Raw genomic sequence first — 21,741 nt, 5'->3', positions numbered from 1 at the left:
ACTTTTGGATGAGCGAAAGTGGTTCGCAACACGTTTTTTAGGGCCCGATTTTTCAGTCGTCTCCGATGCCGGCTAGGGCTATGTGTAGGGTTGCTCGGAAAGAGCAAACACGCAGGGTCCAGTTGCATGTGGGGCTGTGTAAGAGCTCCCCTGGGGAGTACAGTTGTACCCAAAGCCTTCCTGTGAATGCACTTTTGGATGAGCGAAAGGGGCTCTCAACACGATTTCTGTGGCCCGAGTTTTCATTCGTCTCCGATGCCGGCTAGGGCTATGTTTAGGTTGCTCGGAAAGTGCAAACACGCAGGGTCCAGTTGCATGTGGGGCTGCGTAAGGGCTCCCCTGGGGAGTTCAGTTGTTCTCAAAGCCTTCCTTTGGGGGCACTTTTGGATGGGCGAAAGGTTCTCGGAACGCGTTTTCTGGGACCTGGTCTTTCAGTCATCTCCCATGCCGGCTAGGGCTATGTTTAGGTTGCTCGGAAAGAGCAAACATGCAGGGTCCAGTTGCATGTGGGGCTGCGTAAGGGCTCCCCTGGGGTGTTCAGTTGTTCCCAAAGCCTTCCTTTGGGGCCACTTTTGGATGGGCAAAATGGACTCGGAATGTGTTTTCTGGGGCCCAAGTTTTCAGTCGTCTCCGATGCTGGCTAGGGATATGTTTAGTGTTGTTTGGAAAGAGCGAACACAGAGGGTCCAGTTGCATGTGGGGCTGTGTCAAGGCTCCCTCTGGGGAGTTCTCTTGCACCCAAAGCCTTCCTTTGGAGGCACTTTTGGATGGGCGAAAGGGTTTCGCAACGCGTTTTCTGGGACCTGATTTTTCAGTCATCTCCCATGCCGCCTAGGGCTATGTTTAGGGTTGCTCGGAAAGAGCAAACACCCAGGGTCCAGTTGCATATGGAGCTGCGTAAAGTCTCCCCTGGGGAGTTCAATTGTACCCAAAGCCTTCCTTTGGGGGCACTTTTGGATGGGCGAAAGGGGCTCGGAACGTGTTTTCTGGGGCCCGATTTTTCAGTCGTCTCCGATGCTGGCTAGGGCTATGTTTATGCTTGCTCGGAAAGAACGAACACGGTGGGTCCAGTTGCATGTGGGGATGCCTTAATGCTCCCCTGGGGATTTCAGTTGTTCCTAAAGCCTTCCTTTGGGGGCACTTTTGGATGGTCGAAAGGGGCTCGGAACGCGTATTCTGGGGCACAATTTTTCAGTCGTCTCCGATGCTGACTAGGGATATGTTTAGGCCTGCTCGGAAAGAGCGAACACGCAGGGTCCAGTTGCATGTGGGGCTGCATAAAGGCTCCTCTGGGGAGTTCAGCTGTACCCAAAGCCTTCCTTTGGGGCCACTTTTGGATGGGCGATAGGGGCTCGGAACGCGTTTTCTGCGGCCCGAGTTTTCAGTCGTCTCTGATGCCGGCTAGGGCTATGTTTAGGGTTGCTCGGAAAGAGCAAACCCGGAGGGTCCAGTTTCATGAGGGGCTGCATAAAGGCTCCCCTGGGGAGTTCAGTTGTTCCCAACGCCTTCCTTTGGGGGCACTTTTGGATGGGCAAATGGGTCTCAGAATGCGTTTTCTGGGACCTGATCTTTCAATCATCTCCCATGCCGGCTAGGGCTATGTTTAGGGTTGCTCGGAAAGAGCAAACAGAGAGGGTCCAGTTGCATGTGGGGCTGCGTAAAGGCTCCCCTGGGAGTTCAGCTGTACCCAAAGCCTTCCTTTGGGGGCACTTTTGGATGGGCGAAAGGAGCCCGGAAATCTTTTTCTGGGGCCTGATTTTTCAGTCGTCTCCGATGCTGGCTAGGGATATGTTTAGAGTTGCTCGGAAAGAGCGAACACAGAGGGTCCAGTTGCATGTGGGGCTGCGTAAAGGCTCCCCTGGTGAGTTGAGCTTCACCCAAGATGGGCTTTGGGTATAACTGAACTCCTCAGGGGAGCTTTTACGCAGGATACAAAAGACAATGAACAAACATTTATTGTGTATTACAATCCCTCCTCTTTGTTTTAGTTACTCATTTTGTTCATTGAATCTCTGCAATGCTTGGCTACTAAGAACTAATGTTTCCTCGATTTCTTCGTTAGTACTTACTGATTCATATTTGGCACGTATGAGCATTATATGTGCCGCTTCTAAACCACCTTTTACAATCGCAATCAGTTTATTAAAAATACATGGCCCGAAAGTTAGCGCTGCTATTGATAACAATAAAGGTCCTGCTATAGTTGATAGTAAGGTAGTAAGCCAAGGTGAATAATTAAACCAAGATTCCTACCAATTCTGTCAGTCTTCATATTCCCATTTTATCTTCTCCAATCCTTCCCTGAGCTTGGACTCTTTCCGAGTCTTAATTAAAACCTTGTCCCCGGGTTGTATCTTGTGAATTGCTATGTGTAACGGAGGGCGTTGTGCTACCAAACCTTTCGCTCGGAGCTCCCTCTGTCGGTTCGTGAGTTGTATTAAATAAGGTCTTAACTGGGCATCCTGTAACTGAGGGTGATCAAGCGGCAATTCCCACTCATAGGGCATACCATATAACATTTCAAAAGGAGAAATTCCTACATCAGTCCTGGGCTGTGTCCGTATGTTTAACAGCGCAAGAGGTAAACATTTTACCCAAGAGGCTTTTGTTTCCAGCATTAGTTTAGTTAGTTGTTTTTTAATTTCACCATTCATTCACTCCACCTTTCCAGAACTTTGGGAATGCCATGGAGTGTGGTATTCCCAGCTTGTTCCTAGAGCTTTCATGGTCTCTCGAGACACTTTGGAGACAAAATGAGGGCCTCGGTCAGAGTCAATTGTTTCTACAATTCCATATCTAGGAATAATATTCTCAAGTAGTATTTTTACCACGGTTTGAGCCGTGGCCTTGCTGTCGGAAAAGCTTCCACAAAATGTGTAAGATGATCTACAATCACTAATAGGTATTTGTACCTCCCTGTTTTTGGGAGGTCTGTAAAGTCCAATTGAATTTTAGCAAAAGGTCGGTGAGCCAATTCCCGACCTCCCGATACTTTTTTTCTCAAGTGTTGGGCATTTACCTTTCTGCAAGTTAAACAATCATTTACAATTTGTTTTGCTATATTATAAATTCCAATACACATATACTTTATTGCAAATTGATCCACCAATGCTTGAGTTCCCCAGTGGGTGTTTTCGTGAAACCTTTGTAATACCCTCAGAGCTGCGGATTTTCAAAGCATTCCCCATCCATCAGGCAGCACCCATTTGCCTTTATCTGTTTCTTTTATCCCCATTTGAATCATTTTGCTTTTTTCTTGTAATGTGAAGCTAAGCAGAGTATAAATTGGCCTATGATGATAACAATGTGTATATTTCTTCCTGTCCCCCCATTCATAATCATAGCATGGAAATTTCATTGAATCATTCCCACAGTCTGAGCAGTCTTCCCTTGTTTTTATAATTCGCACGGTCATTATTGCTGCTCTTTTAGTCTCCTGGTCTGCCAAATTATTCCCTCTGATCTGAGGGGTGAGGCCTCGCTGGTGTCCTTTAACGTGTACTACAGCAATTTCTTTAGGTCCTCTGATAGCCTGTAAGACTTGGGTAATCAGTTCTTGGTGTACTAATCCCTTTCCCTGTGAATTAATGAGCCCTTGCTCTTCCCATATTTTACCAAATGTATGTAATACCCCATATGCATATTCTGAATCTGTATATATTGTGCCACTTTTGCCCTTTAACAGTCTTAAGGCCCATAGTACAGCATATAATTCACAAGCCTGGGCAGACCAACTTGGACTTAAAGGTCCGGATTCAATTATTTCAAAAGTTTTCCCATTCACTAATGCGTACCCCGATTTCCGTTTCCCTTCCACTATTCGTGAAGAACCATCTACATATATCTGTTCCCCTATAAGTAACTCTTCTTCCTCCAAATCAGGTCTCAATTTTGTTTGCTCTTCTATATTTTGGAGGCAATCATGTTCTAAGGGCTAGTTCGGTTCCCCATAAAGAAACTGAGCAGGATTTTGCAGGGAAGTTGTTGTTAACGTTAGTTTTGGGGAGGAAATTAAAATTCCTTCATATTTTAGTAACCTAGCATCTGTGATGCATTTTTATGCTTTTTGCTGTAGTACTCCCCGGATATTGTGTGGGGATATCACCTTGATTTCTCCTCCGAAGGTAATTTTCTGTGCTTCTTCTACTAATAAAGCAGCTGCTACTACTACCTGTAAACAACTTGGCCAGCCCCGACTAACTGGGTCCAGCAATTTGGATAGGTAAGCCACAGGTTTTTAACTCCCTGACCATTCTTGGGCTAATACTCCATATGCAGTGCCCTCATTGCTGTTAACAAATAAGAAAAACGATCTCCTCAAATCCGGAAGACTCAACACCGGAGGGCGTGCTAATTCTTCTTTTAATTTTTCTAATTGTTTTTCATCTTCTTTGGTCCATTTTAGCAACCCATCCTTAGTCAATTTTTTATAAAGAAATTTAACTTTGCCGCTGTAATCTTCAATCCATTGTCTACAATAGCCAGTCAACCCTAATAATTGTTGTACCTGCCTCTTAGTTCGTGGGGTCGTTAAAGCCAATATCCCACTGATTCTGTCCGGGTCTAATTTCTTAGTTCCCTCACTTAGTCGGTGGCCCAAGTATTTTACCTCTTGTTCTACAAACTGCAGCTTTGATTTCGAGACTTTCAGTCCCTGCAAGCTAAGAAAATTCAACAGCTGTATGCTGGCCTGCCTAACAGTATCTTCGTCTCTCCATGCTAATTACAAATCATCTACATACTGTACTGTTACTCCTGGTGGCTTATTGTAGTTTTGTAAAATTTGCTCCAGGGCTTGTCCAAATAAATTAGGTGATTCAGTGATTCCTTGAGGAAGGACAGTCCACCGTAATTGCTGCTTTCGGTGGGTATCTGGGTCTTCCCATTCAAAGGCAAAATAATCCCTACTACCTTCCTCCAGAGAACATGCCCAAAATGCATCCTTTAAATCCACTACGCTATACCACTGATCATCTGGGTGCAATTGACCTAATAGGGTATGGGGATTTGCCACAACAGGAAATCTGGTCACGGTTCTCTTATTAATTTCTCTTAAATCATGTACCAATCTATATTTGCCATCTTTCTTTTTCACTGGTAATATTGGAGTATTAAACAGGGACGTACAAGGTTCTAGCAACCCTTGTTGTAACAACCTTTGAATTTCAGGTTTTAACTCTTGTCTGCCTTCCTCAGACAGGAGGTATTGTTTAATTCTCGTTGGTACACCCGGGTTGGTTATAGTTACCTTAAAAGGTTTAATATCTAATCTTCCTACACTTTCTGGAGTGTACCAGACTTCAGGATTTATACTTTGCTTGTCCTCAGCTCTAAGAGGACACAACATAATTTTTAGCTCTTTATCTACTACCTCTAAACTTATGCCTAATTCTACTATTAGGTCTCTCCCTAACAAGTTATATTCTGCCTCAGGTGCTAAGAGTAAGGATCCCACCCCTAATTTAGAATCCGATTCAATTAACACCTCTTTGATAACAGGGACCCCAAAGGGTTCCCCTTTTGCTCCAATTACTTGAACCTTTTCTGTCGAGATTTTACATCCTAAAGGCAGATTTTGGACTGTAGATCTTTCAGCCCCTGTATCTATGAGGAACTCAATTTCCTCACGCTGGGGACCTATTTTTAACTTTATCAAGGGCTCAGTTTTCTTTCGGGTCCCCAGCAGATAGAGCCCCTGACACCCCTAGTCTTCCTTAAACATCTTCTTATCCTCCATTCTCAGTCGACATTGCTTCTTCTTATGACCTTTCTTATTGCAGTAAAAACAAGTCACATCCCTCAATCCTCCCGTCACTTTCCCTTCTCCCTCTAGTTTTTGGCGAACCACCTTTGAATCTTTTCTGTATTCGCCTCTTCTCTGCCCCTCCCGCATCACAGCCATCATTATTCGTGCTTGCTTCTTCTCCTTTTCATCTTCCCTCCTTACATACACTTTCTGTGCCTCCCTTAACAATTCGTCTAGACCCCGGTCTTGCCAATTCTCTATTTTCTCTAATTTTTTCCTAATGTCTATCCAAGACTTTGCTACAAACTGAGTTTTTAGCAAAGCCTCTCCAACAGGGGTTCCTGGATCTAATCCCGAGTATAGTTGCAAACTTTTGCGTAATCTCTCCAACCATTCTGTTGGCGTTTCATCTTTCTTTTGTTGCTCATTAAAGGCCTTATTAATGTTTTGCCCTCTCAGGACTGATTCCCTAATTCCCTGAATGATAATGGTCCTAAGGTCCTGCATATGGCCACGATGTATAGGGTCCTGATTATCCCAATTGGGCCTCTGTAATGGCCATTTAACATCTGCTGCAGGACCTTGCTGGTGTTGCTGATCCCAAATTCACATTCCAGCTTTTCTAATCATTCCTCTCTCTTCCGATGTAAATAATACCCCTAAAATAGATTGCATCTCTTCCCAGGTGTAGATATTGGGCCCTAAGAACTGATCTACCCATTCTGCCACCCCTAAGGGGTCCTCCAATAGGTTTCCCATTTCTTTCTTAAAGTCTCGGACATCTCCGGAGTTCATGGGGATGGCCACATATCCCATACCGGGTTGTGGTCCTCCCATTGCTATTTCCCTTAGTGGATACAACCCCTCTTCATTTTTAAGCTGCTGTCTTCTGGCCTGACTCCTAGTTATTGGTCCCTGAGCACTAGAGTCAGAGTCGCTGTCGGCATCTCCCTGGGGCTGCGGATTAGGAGGCCCGGGAGTCGGAGGGGCTGCAGGTGGGATTGGTGAAACATAGGGAGGCGGTGGGGCTGGGATCTCTAATTCTCGGGTTTTCTTATGCCTCCCGTCCCCTCCTTTTTCTTTTAGAGGGTATAATTTGGTCTGAGTTTCCGAACTGATCCACAAATGTGCATACTCACTCTCTTCTAAACTAAAGGGTTCCTTTGAGTTCACATAAATATTTAGGGCCTGGCAAACCCAATCATCAAAGGACCCAAATACAGGCCAGTAAAGGTGGTCTCCTCGAATCTGTTTACCATCCCAAACTTCAATGCAATAATGTATCATTTTTACTTTATTTCTTCCCTGCCTAAAAGGGGAATCATCCCAATTTTTGATCATTAATCCCAATTAATCCCATTATTCCTCCACTATCTGGAGGAATAGGGGGTAACCTAACATCTGTCGTTACCCCGCCCATGGGACCAGAAGGCTTACTCTTCTTCTGTCCCATCTTCTGGAGCGCCTTCACACACACACACACAAATCGCTTCCCCCTTTTCATGGCCCAGTCCCTCGCGGGATGTGGGAACCGCACTACCGAGGGGTCCGCACTCACTTTGTCCGCAATTGGACGTCTCACAATGCTACACTCCAGGATACCCAACCCCAACCGAACGGATCACCGGCCTATACTTACTCACTCCCGAGTCTTCGTTCGGTCTTCGTGCACAAAGATTACTAGGGGTTGCTGGCTTTATTTGCTTGCTGCCGAATCTTGGGTTCGTCGGTGAAGGGTTTGAATGAAAGTAGTCCAAGCGAAGGCCGCTGAAATCAGCGGGGCGACCCCTCTGAAGGTCTTTCAATCAACTTGCCTTCATCCAAGTCACAGCACCAAATTTGTTATAAGTTGCCCCCGTAATTAATTCTCAGAGAGCATTGCATTAATAATAGAAAGGAATTTATTGAGTAAGCAACAGCAAGCAAAACAGCGCTGGGCAGCCGGGGAGTCTCAGCTCCGCCAACGGCGAGCACCTCACCCCCCCCAGGGTCCCTTTTTATATCTTGGTAATTTCAGGATTACGCAGCACATCCTGGTATATTCTGCGACTGCACGCACTGTTGGTAGGGGGTCGTCTCTGTCCCTCTGGTGGTCATGAAGATGAAGGCCGTAGTCTTCCTCGGCGTTGTGGTTCAACTTCTTTCTTTATTTGGCCCAGCGTGAGACAGGAAGGCAGGATGTTGATACACTAGTTTATCAACTTATCAGGAGATGGTTACATGAGCTTTGCAGCAGTGTTTTTGAACAAAAGAGGCACCCAACATGGCCGCCCGAAAGCCCATGCTGGAGAACTGTATCTCCCGACATGCTCTGGGCACCCAACATGGCCTCCAGGAAGTCCAGTGCCCGAGAACTGCATCTCCCGGCATGCTCCGTGCACCCAACATGGCCTCCGTGGTTTGGGTCAATCCTGGACATGAAGACGGACTAGGAGAAGCACTCTTTGAGAGCAGTCCTGCAGAGAAGGGCTTGGAGGTTCTGGTGAATGAAAAGCTTGAAATGAGCTAGGAGTGCATGGTTGCAGGCCAGAATGCCAACTGAATCCTGGGCTGCATCAACAGAGGAATGGCCAGCAGGTTAAGGGAGGGGATTGTCTCCCTCTATTCTGCCCTTCTGAGGCCCTCATGAAGTTGTCTGTTCAGATTCCTGGGGCCAGTCCTTGCTGGTTTCTACAGACGCTGGCATCTTGTTAATTGATGGTTAGTAAATGATGCTGTGTTCTTGTGTCAATTATTTATGTATCTGACCATTTTCTTCAAAATAAATGTTCATAAGCTCTGTTTAGGTAATTGGTAAGTCCTCACCTGCAAGGAGAGTACCAATCCAAGTGAATCTATTACATTTATGTAATCTAGCTGCAAATTTTTTCTCTGCATCAGAATTCTTATTTGGAGCCAATTTTCGTGCAGATTTCTGAATGTTTTGTTATTTCAGATGCTGTTATCGTGGCCATCTGAAAAGATTTATGAAGTCAAACCCAAACTCAAGGAGCGTCTGGATTTTTTAGCCCTTGATGATACTAATGAACATGAAGCACAAGGCTTATGTGGTGATGAAAGCCTGTTTCTTCCATAGCAGTGCTTTTACTAGTTTGACCTCTTATCTTCTGTGTGCCACATAAGACCATTGGGACTAAGGGAATGAAGTTAATTATCAGTGAAAATTTTCAGACTTTTGAAAGAAAGGTCCCTTTCAGGCTTCAGTTGCATAATTTCATCCATGGCAATGATAAAACACTCCTATAAGTACTGGTTATGATGCTGCAGCATACATACGAGCTTTGTGCAGAATGTTTCATTTTCATGAGAAAAACAAGACTTATTTTATTAGAAATAAATAGTTCAGAACCATTACTACCAAATTTTAGCAGAATTTTAAAGAAATATGTGTGTTTTCTTTTTTAGATGGTCAGCCATCAGTTCAAGTATTTGATAAAACTCTCCAAATAAAGCAGATGCATGTGTTGGAAGCTCTGGATCTTTTGATTGCCCGAACAGACGAAAGTAGGAAAGGTCCTTGTTATTTGGTTCTTATTTGAATGTCTGTTTAACTGTTTATTTGGCAGACATATCAGTAGAAGGGAATGCCTTAGGTGCTTTTCTTTAAGAGTTGTTTTTGTTTTTTAACTTGGAAGCATGCTGTAGAATTTTAATTCCCACAGCACTAGATTTATATAATCACCTTTTGTCCTTTTGTCACATCACATAGCTATTCTTAATTATTGTAATTAGGTTTTTGAGCTCTGAGTTTATTGTTCTCCTTTTCAGATCTTTCCACTACTTTCCCTTTGCTGATTTCCCCTGGGCTGCTTATGTACATGCCCTATGGCTTTAGGGTTTGTAAGTGTCTTGAGGTAATCATGTTTTTATCAGTGGCAAGTGCATTAGATGTCTTATTTAGAATAAGGGAGTGCATACAACAAGTACTGTTTGTTGTTTGTTTGCTTGTTTTTCTAAAAGGTGTGGAAAAAAATCTCTAGATGCTCAGAATCATGCTTCAGAGCAAACCTGAAACTGGCCATATTGAATCATCCAATGGTTTTGGTTGGAAATAACTTTTCAAGACCTTTTAGTCCGACCTCCCTGCCATGGTCAGGTACATCTTTCAGTAATGAGGTTGCCCAAAGCCTCATCCAGCCTGACCTTGAACACTTCAGGAGATGGGACATCCACATCTTCTCTGGGCAACCTGTTCCAGTGCCTCACCACTCTCATAGATTAGATAAAAGGAATAAATTCTTCGCTAAATCTACCGTCTTTCTGTTTGAAACTATTACGCTTTGTGCTGTCACTACGTGCCCTTGTAAAATGTCTCTCTCTCTCTTTCTTATAAGCCTCCTTTAAGTATTGAAAGGCCACAATAACGTCTCCTCAGAGCCTTCTTTTATCCAGGTTAAAAGAACACAGCTTTCTCAGCCTTTCTTGTAGGTGTTCCAGCCCTCTTATCATTTTTGTGACCCTTCTCTGGATCCACTTTAACAGGTCCATGTCCTTCTTGTGCTGGGCGCACCTGAGCTGAACACAGTACTCCAGGTTGTATCTTACAGGGGCAGTGTGAAGTGGGGGAGTATCACTTCCCTCGACCTTCTAGGCCACACTTCTTTTTGTGCAGCACAGGATATGATTAAGTTTCTGGGCTGAAGGTAGACATTACTGGCTCATGTCAGATTTGTCATCCACCAGTATATAGTTGGTCTCCAGCTACTCTTAGAACTCAACACTCTGGAAATCTCCCTAGCTGAATAATGTGTTTGTTCAGTTGTACAAAAACGTGGAGGAAATTACTTATGCTGTCACTGTTCTACCAAATGTGTTACTGGTTTTTGTTCTGTGATGTGTAACCACATTCTAGTGCTATAGATTATATTCCCTTAAATATTCTGGTATTAAAAAACAAAAAACAAACAAAAAAAAAAACTTAAAACCCGTCTGTCCAAACAATTTTTTATTTTTATTTTTATTTTTTTTTACCCTCTTTTCAAAAGGATTAAATGTCCCTAAAATATGCACTTTTTCAGTTAGGTACTTTTTACCCAAAAGTCTGTGAAGTGAATACGCACAGTGCAAGAACAGGATCTGTATGTGTAACACAGATAAAATAATTAGAAATCTGGTTGTTTTATTGTTTTTTACCACATTATGTCTGTTTGCTCAATATTAGCTGAAATGACATTTACCCAAGCTAAGGGTAAAATGTGGTTCCTTTCATACCATTGGGAGTTGCCCATTTTGGCTGGACCTGATGAAATTCATCCTGGAACCCTTGCAGAACCAGCTGAGATTACCTGAGAGGCATTTGCAGTCATCTCTGAAGACACCTGGCGGGTGGGTGACATTTTTGAAGATCTGAAAAGGGTAGTTGTATCTGAAGCTTAGTTTATGAAACTTCTAGAATAGATAATTGCATTTAATAGTCAAAACTCTGTGATGATTGGTTAAACCTGAAGAGAGAGATATTACAAGCCATTTTGAGGTAACAGGATTAGGCATTACTGGCATCAATTCATGATGCTTCAAGCATATTTTGATAAAGAGTTTTTGTGTAAAAAGTTGAAGAGATTTTTGACTGCTGTTGTGGGTGCTTTCTGAATCATTTAGAGGAGAGAAAGGTCTTTTGTTCTTGCTAGTATCCTTGCCTCTTGTTTTGTATTTGTATACCATAGTGAAACTGAGATCTGGAGTGGAAGTTATCATTGCCCTTTATTTTCAGACTATGCCTTAGTCTAGTTAAATGTTAGATGGGTAAAAGCAATCTTATATTGGGTGTACAAATTGGTATTAAAGACTACATGGGTTTTTAGGATACAATAATATATTAAAAGGTTAATTTTGTATGTACTTTAAATGTGTCCTTCTGATGTACTTTAAGTGCATCGATGTAGAACTGGTATTTTAAGACTCAAGCAGAAAGACTGATGTTTGTGTTATGAAAATGTTCCTATAGAATGTGGTATTATCCAGCACTCAGTTCTAACAACCAGGTTTGAGATCACTTTAAGGTAGCTCATTTCAGAAGAAAATCCTGTTTCTACTGCTTTCTAGTACCCTCTGCATTTCTGGGAGGGAGGAAATGTTAACAGTGAAACTAGAACTGAAGATAATGCTATCACTGAGATTTTTCAGGTCAGCATACCAAAAGAAGGGGGTATTTCAGGCACCAGCAATACATCTGGTATTAATGACAGATGCAGAAATTGCTTTGGTAGCAGTGCTCTCTTTTCTAATGTTAATTAAATTTGACTTAGTAATGAGAGACGAGTTATAGAAGTGGATCCACTTTGTCCTCCAAACATGTTTGTTTATTTTTTTGCTACAACTTATTTTGTGAAACACTTAGACATGGTGAGGGGGAAGGAGGAAGAGCTCCTTCACTTGGAATAATCAAGTCTGTAGGAGGTGAAGAAAAACTCTCTTAAAAAAAACGACACCAAAGAAAAGCTTGGATGATAGTCAGTTTCATGAGCAGCCACAGATGTAACACCGCAGTGGGGTTATTTGGGATATTTGCAAAACAACGAGTATCCTGAAAGAGGAACGCATTGAGGAGTGCAATCTCTAGGATGCATCCTATAGGACACACCTGACAAAGAGACAGAGCTGAATTAATGAGTAGTAACGCTGTTCTTGAACATTTGATTTAGCTTATGTTTTCTAGCCTTCCTTTCAAAAGGGTGAATTTTGCTTGCCATTCTTCCTCCATGAACTCATTCATGGAAGCACGCATTCTTGTATGTACATTCTTGAAAAGAGAGAGATTGCATATATTTCATTTTCCTTTTATCGGTGTTGACAGTAAGAATTTGCTGGTTGATCAGTGTTTCAAGTTGTGGTGGACTTAAGGAAACATTGCATCTTCTTTTCTCTTACACTTTCTATAGGAAAAGAAGGTCATAAAGGTTCCAGAAGCTGGATTCATGTTTATCTATTATCAGAATTGAAGGCAGCACATGTTATCTTGCTTTTGTATTTATGGTTGGATACACACTGACTATACATGTATATTAAGAAAGCGTGCTTATGTTTCCAGCTATACCAGCTAGACTAGTAAGAGAGTATACTTTTGTCAGAAAATCTTGTTTTACTTCCATTTTAAGAAACTTGGCTTTTAGTTAAGAAACTACTCTTAACAATAGCTTATTTCCAACTGCAAATAGTAGTGTATCATTTATTTATTTATTTATTTTAAATTTCAGAGTTGTGTATTCCACTCATGTCTATCTTTGTGGAAAAAAACATTTAGCCATGGTGATGGATGCTGTGCTATTTTTGCAGTTGGAATATGCCTTGAACCTAACTTGTCTAACTTTGAAGAACTGATAAGCAAAACCAGTCCGCATCCAAAAGGTTTTCAGACTCTGTTAAGGATCCAGATATCAGCTGCTAGGCTGGATGGTTCCAGAATTTAAAGTTAACCCTTCTTCTCTTGCCTTTAGTTTGTATCTGTCGTATTTTCACCGTCTCCTAGCAGTGTAGGTTTCACTGTTTTGAGGCTCCTATTATTTATTGCCACAGCTCCATCTGATGGGAAACTCTGCTAGTGAACTGAAAGGGTTGCTTACTGGAACTGTAGAGTCTAGATAGAGTTCACGAACAGTCTTCCTGTCACATTGCTGCTTACACTCAGAGAAGCAAAATTGTTTAACTTTGCTTTTATGTCAATGCTGTCTGTTAGGTGATTCATCTCTTTGGAAGTATTAATTTCAAACCACCACTGTCTTTTTCTAATTTGCTGTTTCCTGACTTTCTCCATCTTCAGGAAAAGACTCTCGTCTCCTTGTCTTCAGATTGAGTGCTGTCCAAAAAGATACAGAAACAAAGCAGATGATAAGAAGCAAATATGACTGCAGAGAAAATAAATTGGAGAGAACAAAAGGTAGCTGTATTATCTTGTATTAAAAGTGTCCACTGTGGTATTGTGCCAGTAGTTGCCAGGGTTTATTAGCTCCCTTGAGGCTGTTGTAGGTATTCACCTTTAGTTTTATCCCTGGACAGTTAATTCAAACTTTAAGTTTATGTGTGAAAATAACATAGGGTACAGTCCAGCCTGTCATTTGAGAACTTGGTAAAAAAAATACCGTGTTACTTGGCAATTACTGCTGATGAAAAGCTCTGGTGAAAAACAGATATGTTGCTTTCAGGATTGAGGGGTGTAAGAAAAATTACGCATGGATGTAAGACTGAAATAAAGGTCACTGTGAGGTAGAAGAACAATGGCAAATCTTTTTTAATTAGTAATGCTTAGAATAGTTTGGGTATTGCAGATTATATTAGTAGATGTAAACATTTTCTGATATTCAGCATCAAGCTTCCTTGGAAAGCTGGAAACTGCAGAATAGTAAAGAAAAAAACATATTTACTCTTTTACTTGCAAAAGGAGTACGGGGGAAAATTGTTTTCAAAAGAGTTCCTGCCTCTTGTCTTTTTCTAGAATTTAATATTATCCTGTTGGGATGTTTGTAATTGTGTGGTGCTCAGGTATCAGATACCCATTGTACTAACCATCATACAAATACAGAACAAAAATTAAAAAATAAAAAAAAAAAAAACAGTCTTTACCCCAAATACTTACAACCTAAATTGTTTTTTTTCTTAGGATGCCATTTGTATGCCATTAATACTCACCATGGCAGTGAACTGAGGATTGTTGTGGCTATTGGGAACAAACTACTTCTCATCACAAAGAAATACAATCCATGCAACAGTTTAACCAGCAGCTCTCTGCTGTCATTACCTGAATCTCCAGTAGACGAGTTCCAGTACATCTGGGTATGTGTAATCTAATCACTAATCACTTTTACAGACTGGGCAGCACTCAGCTAGTGGAGGAAAAAGGCAAAGAGCATGCATTTTATCGTCTGGAACCTCCAGACAGATGTAAATGAGAAGCAATACGATGGAGATCCATCATTGATATGCCAAAGAAATATTTCAGACTTCTTAAATTGTCATCTTGTTCTGTATCATGCTTCTCTGCTTAGATTACATCTTTGTAAATTCATGGAGTAATTCAATATTCACACTAAGAGCCTGAAAAAGAGAATAATACTATTATTTATCTCATAGGAAATACGCCTTTCTGACCCTCCAGTGGTTATGACACTGGTGGATGGACCTACTGGAGACAGTGACGATATGATCTGTGTGGCATATCGGCATCAGTTTGATTTAGTTAATGAAAGTATTGGGGAGTCCTATAGACTGCATCATGTTGAAGCAAACAAAGTAAATTTCTAGCATTTAAACTATTTTCTTGCAGAATAGGTCCATGCTGTGCTGACCTCCTGGGAGCAGCATTTACGGAGATCCTCTCTTCTCCTTTACTTTTCACTTTTTTTAACTTCTACTTTAGAGTACTCGGAGGCATTTTTTCCTTTTGGAATGTGTGATAATAATCACTCCTAAGAGAGGTAGTTATAAGGTATGACATATTAGGAAAGAGCCTGTGTTTCAAGCTCTGGAATATTGTTGTCAGTATAAATGCAAAGCCATTTTTTCTCCTTCCTTAGTCAATATTTTGATTTTTGTCTTTTCTTCATGGTCTCAGTGTTTTATTCTTTAGGAGGTTGCAGCAAAATAATTTCAGGTTTTGGCCACCATTATCTCATTCAGATTTGCCTATTTGCATGTACTAAAACTGAAATATTTGCGTATATCATTTAGTTCTAAACTGCTGCCCAGCCAAGTAATACATTAACTGTATCTTACTAACTGGGACATAGGGTTGGGATTTAAGTAAACATCCTGATTTTTGGAAAAGGGTTCAAATGTTTCCTGTTGCTGGGAAGATAATGATCTTCAGCATTTTGAAAATCAAATAATTTCAATAATTTCTTAATATGGATGTGAATGTATAGCTTTAAGCGTAATTTAAAAAAAAAGAAGAATCTTTTACAGGGTTACTCTTGTGTTCTGTTGACTTCTCTGCTCATAATGGTATAAGGGACGTCTCTTTTGATTTGATGCTTCTTGTTGATTTTTTTTAAATCATCTGTGTTTTTATTCAGATTTGATGATGAAGAGGGTTGGTACTCCTAGCATTGGCAATACAGTGTTAAGATTCTCCACAGCAATGGGAATATATTTTAATCTGGATTAAGAAGGAAATACAATTAAAGAATGTGGACAGTCAAGAATCGCCCCCCTCTGTTCTCTTCCCCAGTAACCCTTATTTCCTTTGAGAACACAGACAAAGCAGGAAGTTAATTAGATCTGTGCTAGTGATTTTTGTGTTGTTGAAATTGGTTACCAAATTATTTCCACAGGTCACAAAGCAGAAATGTCTTTCAGTTGCTACAAAGGATGGGTCAAAAAGTGTTTTGTATAGATATATATAAGCTTCCAGGTCTGTTTAACAGTTCTTGCCTTATATTTGTCTTAAATCAAGAGAACACCTACTTTATTGCACAAAGGAAAGCCATGAAGTTCATGAAATCAATCTCCAGCCCTGCCCAAGTAGCAAATAATGTGGTCTAGGAGACATTTGTCTAATCCAGTCTTAAGTATTTCATCAGGGAGGTCTCCTTTCTGAATGTATATACTACTATATACATGGGTGTCTTGTTTTTCTTTTAATTTAACTGTAAAAGACAAAGACAGGATTAAAGTATGAGAATATAAGTAGCCTATGCTATGCAAAAACCATTTTAGTTTATCCAGCAGTGGTTCTCAGTTTCTAAATTCAGCTTATTCAGTAATTCTTGAAGTACATCCACGTCAATCAATGTACCTGTTAGTGGTTTTGATCCAGTAATTGACACTTTTGATCTTTCTGCTAGTCATGATTTTCAGTCAAGCTTTTTAGATTTCACTTTTTGGAAAGAATTGCTATTTTTAGCATAGCATGTTAATTCAAAGCTACCCTGAAATAACTCAGTTTCCCAAAATTTATATTGTCAAGTAAGTTAGGTATGTTTGTATCATTTTATACTGTAGGTATGTATTTATACTGAAGGTACAAAATTGAATATGCATTACTGAAATACGGCATTGAATACAAAAGAAATTGATTTCCATCCTATCGGCATCCTGAAAATGAATCACAAAAAAGAAATATATATTTTTTTCTTTTATCTGTAATTGTGCACCAACTGATTTGATTGCTTCTTAGTCAAAACCTGGTCATAGTAACATCAGTATCCTATCTGCCTGATCATTACCCTTTCCTATTATCATTGCAGGTAAATTTTGTTGCAGCTATTGATGTATATGAAGATGGTGAAGCTGGCCTACTGTTATGTTATAACTGTAAGTAGTTAGGGAAGGCTGGAAATGATAATATTTCAACATGTAATTCTTTCTTCATTGGAGTTTAGATCTGTATTTTAAAGTTTCAGTGTTTCATGGAAAGTATTTCAAAATACTTTTTTTTTTTCAATTTAAGTGCATATTAGAAGGACTAGAAATGGAAGTACTGTTTTATTGTGGTGTGTGTAATTGGACAGACATTACCATCTTACTCACAAAAGTCCTGTTTCTTCAGATCTATCTTATTCTTTGCCTAGTCTCACACTGGGTGTTTCTAGGACATGTACAAATTAGTATTCCACCCCTTTTCTTCTTTGTGCTTTCCCATTCTGTCATTGTGCTTTCTTTCCTTCTGCACACTTCTTTGTGCTGGCACATTTTAAAATTGTAATTCTCTTAATCTCTTTTTATAAAATGGCCTTGGATTTCGTATGGATATGCTCTTCTGTGCTGTACACATGTAGTTTTGCTTTCAGTCCTCAGGAAAATCAAAGTTATGAGTATGAAATGTCCTTTATGAGGCGATGCTGAAGGACAAAGCACAACTTTCTGTTTCAGATGGCATGCCCTATTTGCCTTTCCAAAGAGAGCATTGATGGAAACAGGATAAATACATCTACGTATTCTAGCATTGGCCATTAGATTGGTACCACAGAGAAAAAGTCTCTAAAGCGTATCTTTGTATGCTCTGTGAGGCCTCATTGGTTTCGGTAGTTTAACAAATCCTACCTAGTTCTGGTTCACTCAGTACTGCTTCAGAACTAAAAGGTCTGAGACAGAGTAGTGTGAATTCCCAAACCTGTACTTCTGTGCAGAATCAGTCCTACTCTAGTAGGCTCGTCACAGAGCCAAAGCTAACAAACTTGGTTGATCCTAAGGTCCTAACGCCTGTTGCACAGGGTTGCAGCAACTTGAATCCCTATTTGTAGGGCCCTGTCACAGGGAAACCTCTTATGGTCTTGTGCTAGTTTTACAATTATGAAAGTATCATCATGGAACAAGTATGAAAACACATGATTTGACAGTGTTCTAAGTTTGGATTTCAAACAAGACCTTTTTTTAACACTTGTGGATATAAAGTTAGTTTAAGTTTAAGGACAGCGATTACAGAAGAAAAAAAAAAAAAGAGATTTTACCTAAAAATAGAGAAGTAGTAGATTCACAAGTTATATGATTAATGAAATCTTGGTATCTGTAGTATCCCATGGGTATTACAATCCTCAAAGAACACAAACTGTGCTAGTATGTAGCTGCTTGAAGGGTAGTTCTTACAGTCAGAGGGGTACAGCTCTGCTTACATCACTTTCAGAAATGTTCTTAACTATTCCTCCATCCATAGACAAAGTAAGGAGCTGATGATTGCTGAAACAGAACAATACTTACTTTGTGAAATCTGACAAGTTATTAAAATGTAGCACTACTATTTTTATCTTGTAAATGTATTCACAAAGGAAGCACGTTTCCCTTATGGTCTGTTTAGATATAGAGGGACTTCTACATAAGTGTTTGATATTTATCTGTGTATTATCCACACTTCTGTAAAATCTACCTTTAATGTTGGTGTTTGTCATTTGTGCTGTAAGATATTGGAGGTTTCTTTTTTTCCTTTTTTTGTTACATATGTTTGCCAATATAGAAAGGTGTATCCTTTTAATGGAGGTTCTCCACTCGTCCAGTCATCGGCTTACGACTTTCACTTTAGCTGGAATCAAGTTCCTTATGCTGTTGGTAAGAACATACCTCTTTTACCCTTTTTCATTACTGTTTAGGCTTGCACTTGGCTGTTGGTGGAATTGCAGCATGTGTGCTAGGAATATATAAGAATAAATATAAAAATAAAAATAATTTAACATACATACATCTATTTTTAATATAATAAAATTTAATAAATATGGGTTAATAAATTCCTATAAATAAGAATTTCTTCATGGAGAGGGTGGTTAACCATTAGAATGGACTGCCCAGGGAAGTGGTGGAATCCCTATGCCTGGAGAGGTGTTGACATAACACCAAGGTGTTGAAGGATTTTCTGAAACAGCAAAAATCCCATGGCTTGCTGCAGCTGAGCAAACCAAGCTACCAGGGCAACTATGAGAAGTTCCCATGACAGTGTTCCCACATTGCCCAATTGAGGAATTTAGAAAAATATTGTTACCAGCCTCTGGCTTCAAGGACAAGGTCTACGTGACTGCTAATCACAAGAGGGGTTGTTTTCTTGCAGGTGGGGTTGTTTTCTTGTAGTTTTTTTATCTGACCAATAATTTTGTGTGAAACACTATCCACCCCTGTTAAGTTCTCTATAAAAGTTAGGCTATTCGAGCAATAAAATGGAGCATGATCTGACTCTACTGGTATCTGTCATGCTTTCAGCCGTGCTTCCTGCAACACCAAGGGACATAATGATGGAACTTGGTAGGTCAGGTTGATTGTTGGACTTGAACGTTTTTTCCAACCTAGATGATTCTGTGATTCTCTAAGTGTGTTGCATTCATGATGCCACTTCAGCTACGATTCTGCATATGGTATCTTTAATAAGTGGAGCCTTGGGGCCAAGTTTTTCCTCTGATAAACTTTTTTTTTTCCTTTCTCTTTTTTTCTGTTTTTTATTTTCCATTCAGTTTATATTCTGCCAGGCATGGAGAGTGAAGTTTTCTTCAGGCTTGTATCTGAATGTCCATCAGTACAGTTGACAAATCTTGTCATAGGAAAGGGAGATACCAGAGTAGGTCAGATACTCAAGAATTGTTTTCAGGGAGCATCTGAGAAACATTTACATTAGTCATTCTTCCTTGCAAAATAATTTTTGTTTCATTGCAGTCTGTGCTTTCCCTTCTATCCTTGCCTTCACTACTGATTCCATTGAGATCCGATTAGTGGTGAGTGGAAACTTAGTCCACACAGCAGTTGTGCCTGAGCTTCAGCTTGCAGTATCAACGGTAAGACACGAGAAAAGCATGTTTGACTATTTGTGAGGTGTTGGGACCTAATTCACATAAAGAGTTGCTGAAGCCCAAACCAAACCAAAACTGACACATTTTCTGATTTGCATTAACTGTTAATTTGTGTGCTCTTAGCTTGTAGTGAGTACAGTGAGAATCAATATTGATCTAACTGTCCTTTATTGCTTGCAGTAATGCAGAGCTGAAGTATTTGATTATTTACAGGGCAAATGCTCTTCTGAACATCACAGAAGTTCTCCCCATTTACAGTGAGATAGCCTTTCTGTGGCCAGCTGTAGTTAACTTAGCAGCAATACAGCAACAGTGGCAATAGAACATAGTGGACAAACATTTAAGCTCTTCTTCAGCAAGTGTTTAAGAAAGTTTTGCTGTACTAATGATGAGTTCTTTGTGATTTCAGTCAGATATTTATTTGAAAGCTACTGCTGCAGTAAGGGGATCATCTCATAGCAGTTCTAAGGAAACGAGTTCAAGTTCTCCTCAAGCACCGACGGCTTATGAAATACCAGAATGTCCTCTTTCTTCTTCAGAAGGTAACATGGTTTCCAGGCTGCTTGAAGCTTTGATTATTATCTTTAGTAAAATGAAATCAATCTGTTAAAAGATTTTGTTTTCATGGCTGAGTCTGGAAGATGGAAACCTTATCCAGAGATCTGAAACACCTGGCTGAGCTTTTGCCCCATAGTATCTCTTCTGAATGCACAGCAGCACTGTTTTGAAGAAATCATGTCTGTAGGAGGGGAAGAATTAAGCTTCACTACCTTAATGAGCCTTTGGCAATATGGCCAAGACTATAAAGCAAAAAGAGGTATAAAATTGTGGGAAAACTTTCAGACTTCACATATGCCATTCCTTTCATTTATGAACAGCTAAACTATCGATAGCTAATTAAACTAATGAAAACTAAAGGCAAGAAGTATTTCTAGTCTCAAAAGAGTTAATAAATTTAAAGTTAATAAATGCACAGTAAATTTGGTGTGACATGGTCTCACCAACAATCGATCTACAGGGATAAATAATAGAGAAACGAACACCAACTAGATAATGCAAGATGTATGTAGATCTTGTTCATTTAGATGTATTTAAATCTGCTGCTGCACTGTTGACAGAAGAGGAAAAGAGAAAGGAATCTGAATTTCAGTTTTTAAGACAGGCAATATGCTTTTTCTCAGTAAGACAAGTTGTCAGTCTGCAAAATGTGGACGTATTTCTTCCTCCTCCTAGCCTATTTATAGTGAAAGGTAGAGTACAAGGAAGATCTTTGTTACTTGGGTTAAAAAGCACCCCACATAATGTTTATAACTTTTCTGTATAACTTTTCATTGGAAGTATTTAGAACTGATACTGGTATGAAAGTGTAATGTTCTTTTTTCCTTCTGCATTTCAGGTGAAGTTCCAGGCTGGAGAAGTGGGCCCACGTGAACCTGATGAGGTTCAACAAGTCCAAGTGCAAGGTGCTGCACCTGGGTCAGGGAAATCCCAGATATGAGGACAGACTAGGAGAAGCACTCATTGAGAGCAGACCTGCAGAGGAGGACTTGGGAGTTCTGGTGGACAAAAGGCTCGACATGAACCAGCAGCGTGCACTTGCAGGCCAAAAGGCCAACTGCATCCTGGGCTGTATCAACAGAGGAGTGGTGTCCTGGTTTCAGTTAGAACAGAATTTTCTTCCTAGTAGCTGGTGGAATGCTGTGTTTTGGCTTGGGATGAGAAGAGTGCTGATAACACCCTGATGTTTTAATTGTTGCAGAGCAGTGCTTATACCAAGCCAAGGACATCTCAGCCTTTTGC

General features: G+C 40.4%; 2 long non-coding RNA genes across 3 annotated transcripts in view; one reads left to right on the top strand and one right to left on the bottom strand.

The window, feature by feature from the left end:
• Positions 1 to 7,629: 7,629 nt before the first annotated feature.
• Positions 7,630 to 21,741, bottom strand: part of LOC137862363 (uncharacterized) — a 30,033-nt gene continuing 15,921 nt past the window's right edge. The window contains exons 2-5 of one of the 2 annotated variants that reach the window (XR_011100208.1): positions 18,263 to 18,352; positions 16,142 to 16,323; positions 14,478 to 14,773; positions 7,630 to 13,538 (exon numbers count right to left, since the gene is read on the bottom strand). This is a non-coding gene — a long non-coding RNA (uncharacterized lncRNA). The remainder of the gene's footprint in view (positions 13,539 to 14,477; positions 14,774 to 16,141; positions 16,324 to 18,262; positions 18,353 to 21,741) is intronic. The other variant, XR_011100209.1, reaches the window with a different exon arrangement.
• Positions 13,503 to 17,288, top strand: LOC137862364 (uncharacterized). The gene is made up of 3 exons (XR_011100210.1): positions 13,503 to 13,619; positions 14,340 to 14,512; positions 16,924 to 17,288. It is a non-coding gene; the product is annotated as an uncharacterized lncRNA (long non-coding RNA).

The sequence above is a fragment of the Anas acuta genome, chromosome 11 (genome assembly GCF_963932015.1).
Source record: "Anas acuta chromosome 11, bAnaAcu1.1, whole genome shotgun sequence".
Classification (NCBI taxonomy): Eukaryota; Metazoa; Chordata; class Aves; order Anseriformes; family Anatidae; genus Anas; species Anas acuta.
This window is presented reverse-complemented; position numbering and strand designations above follow the sequence as displayed.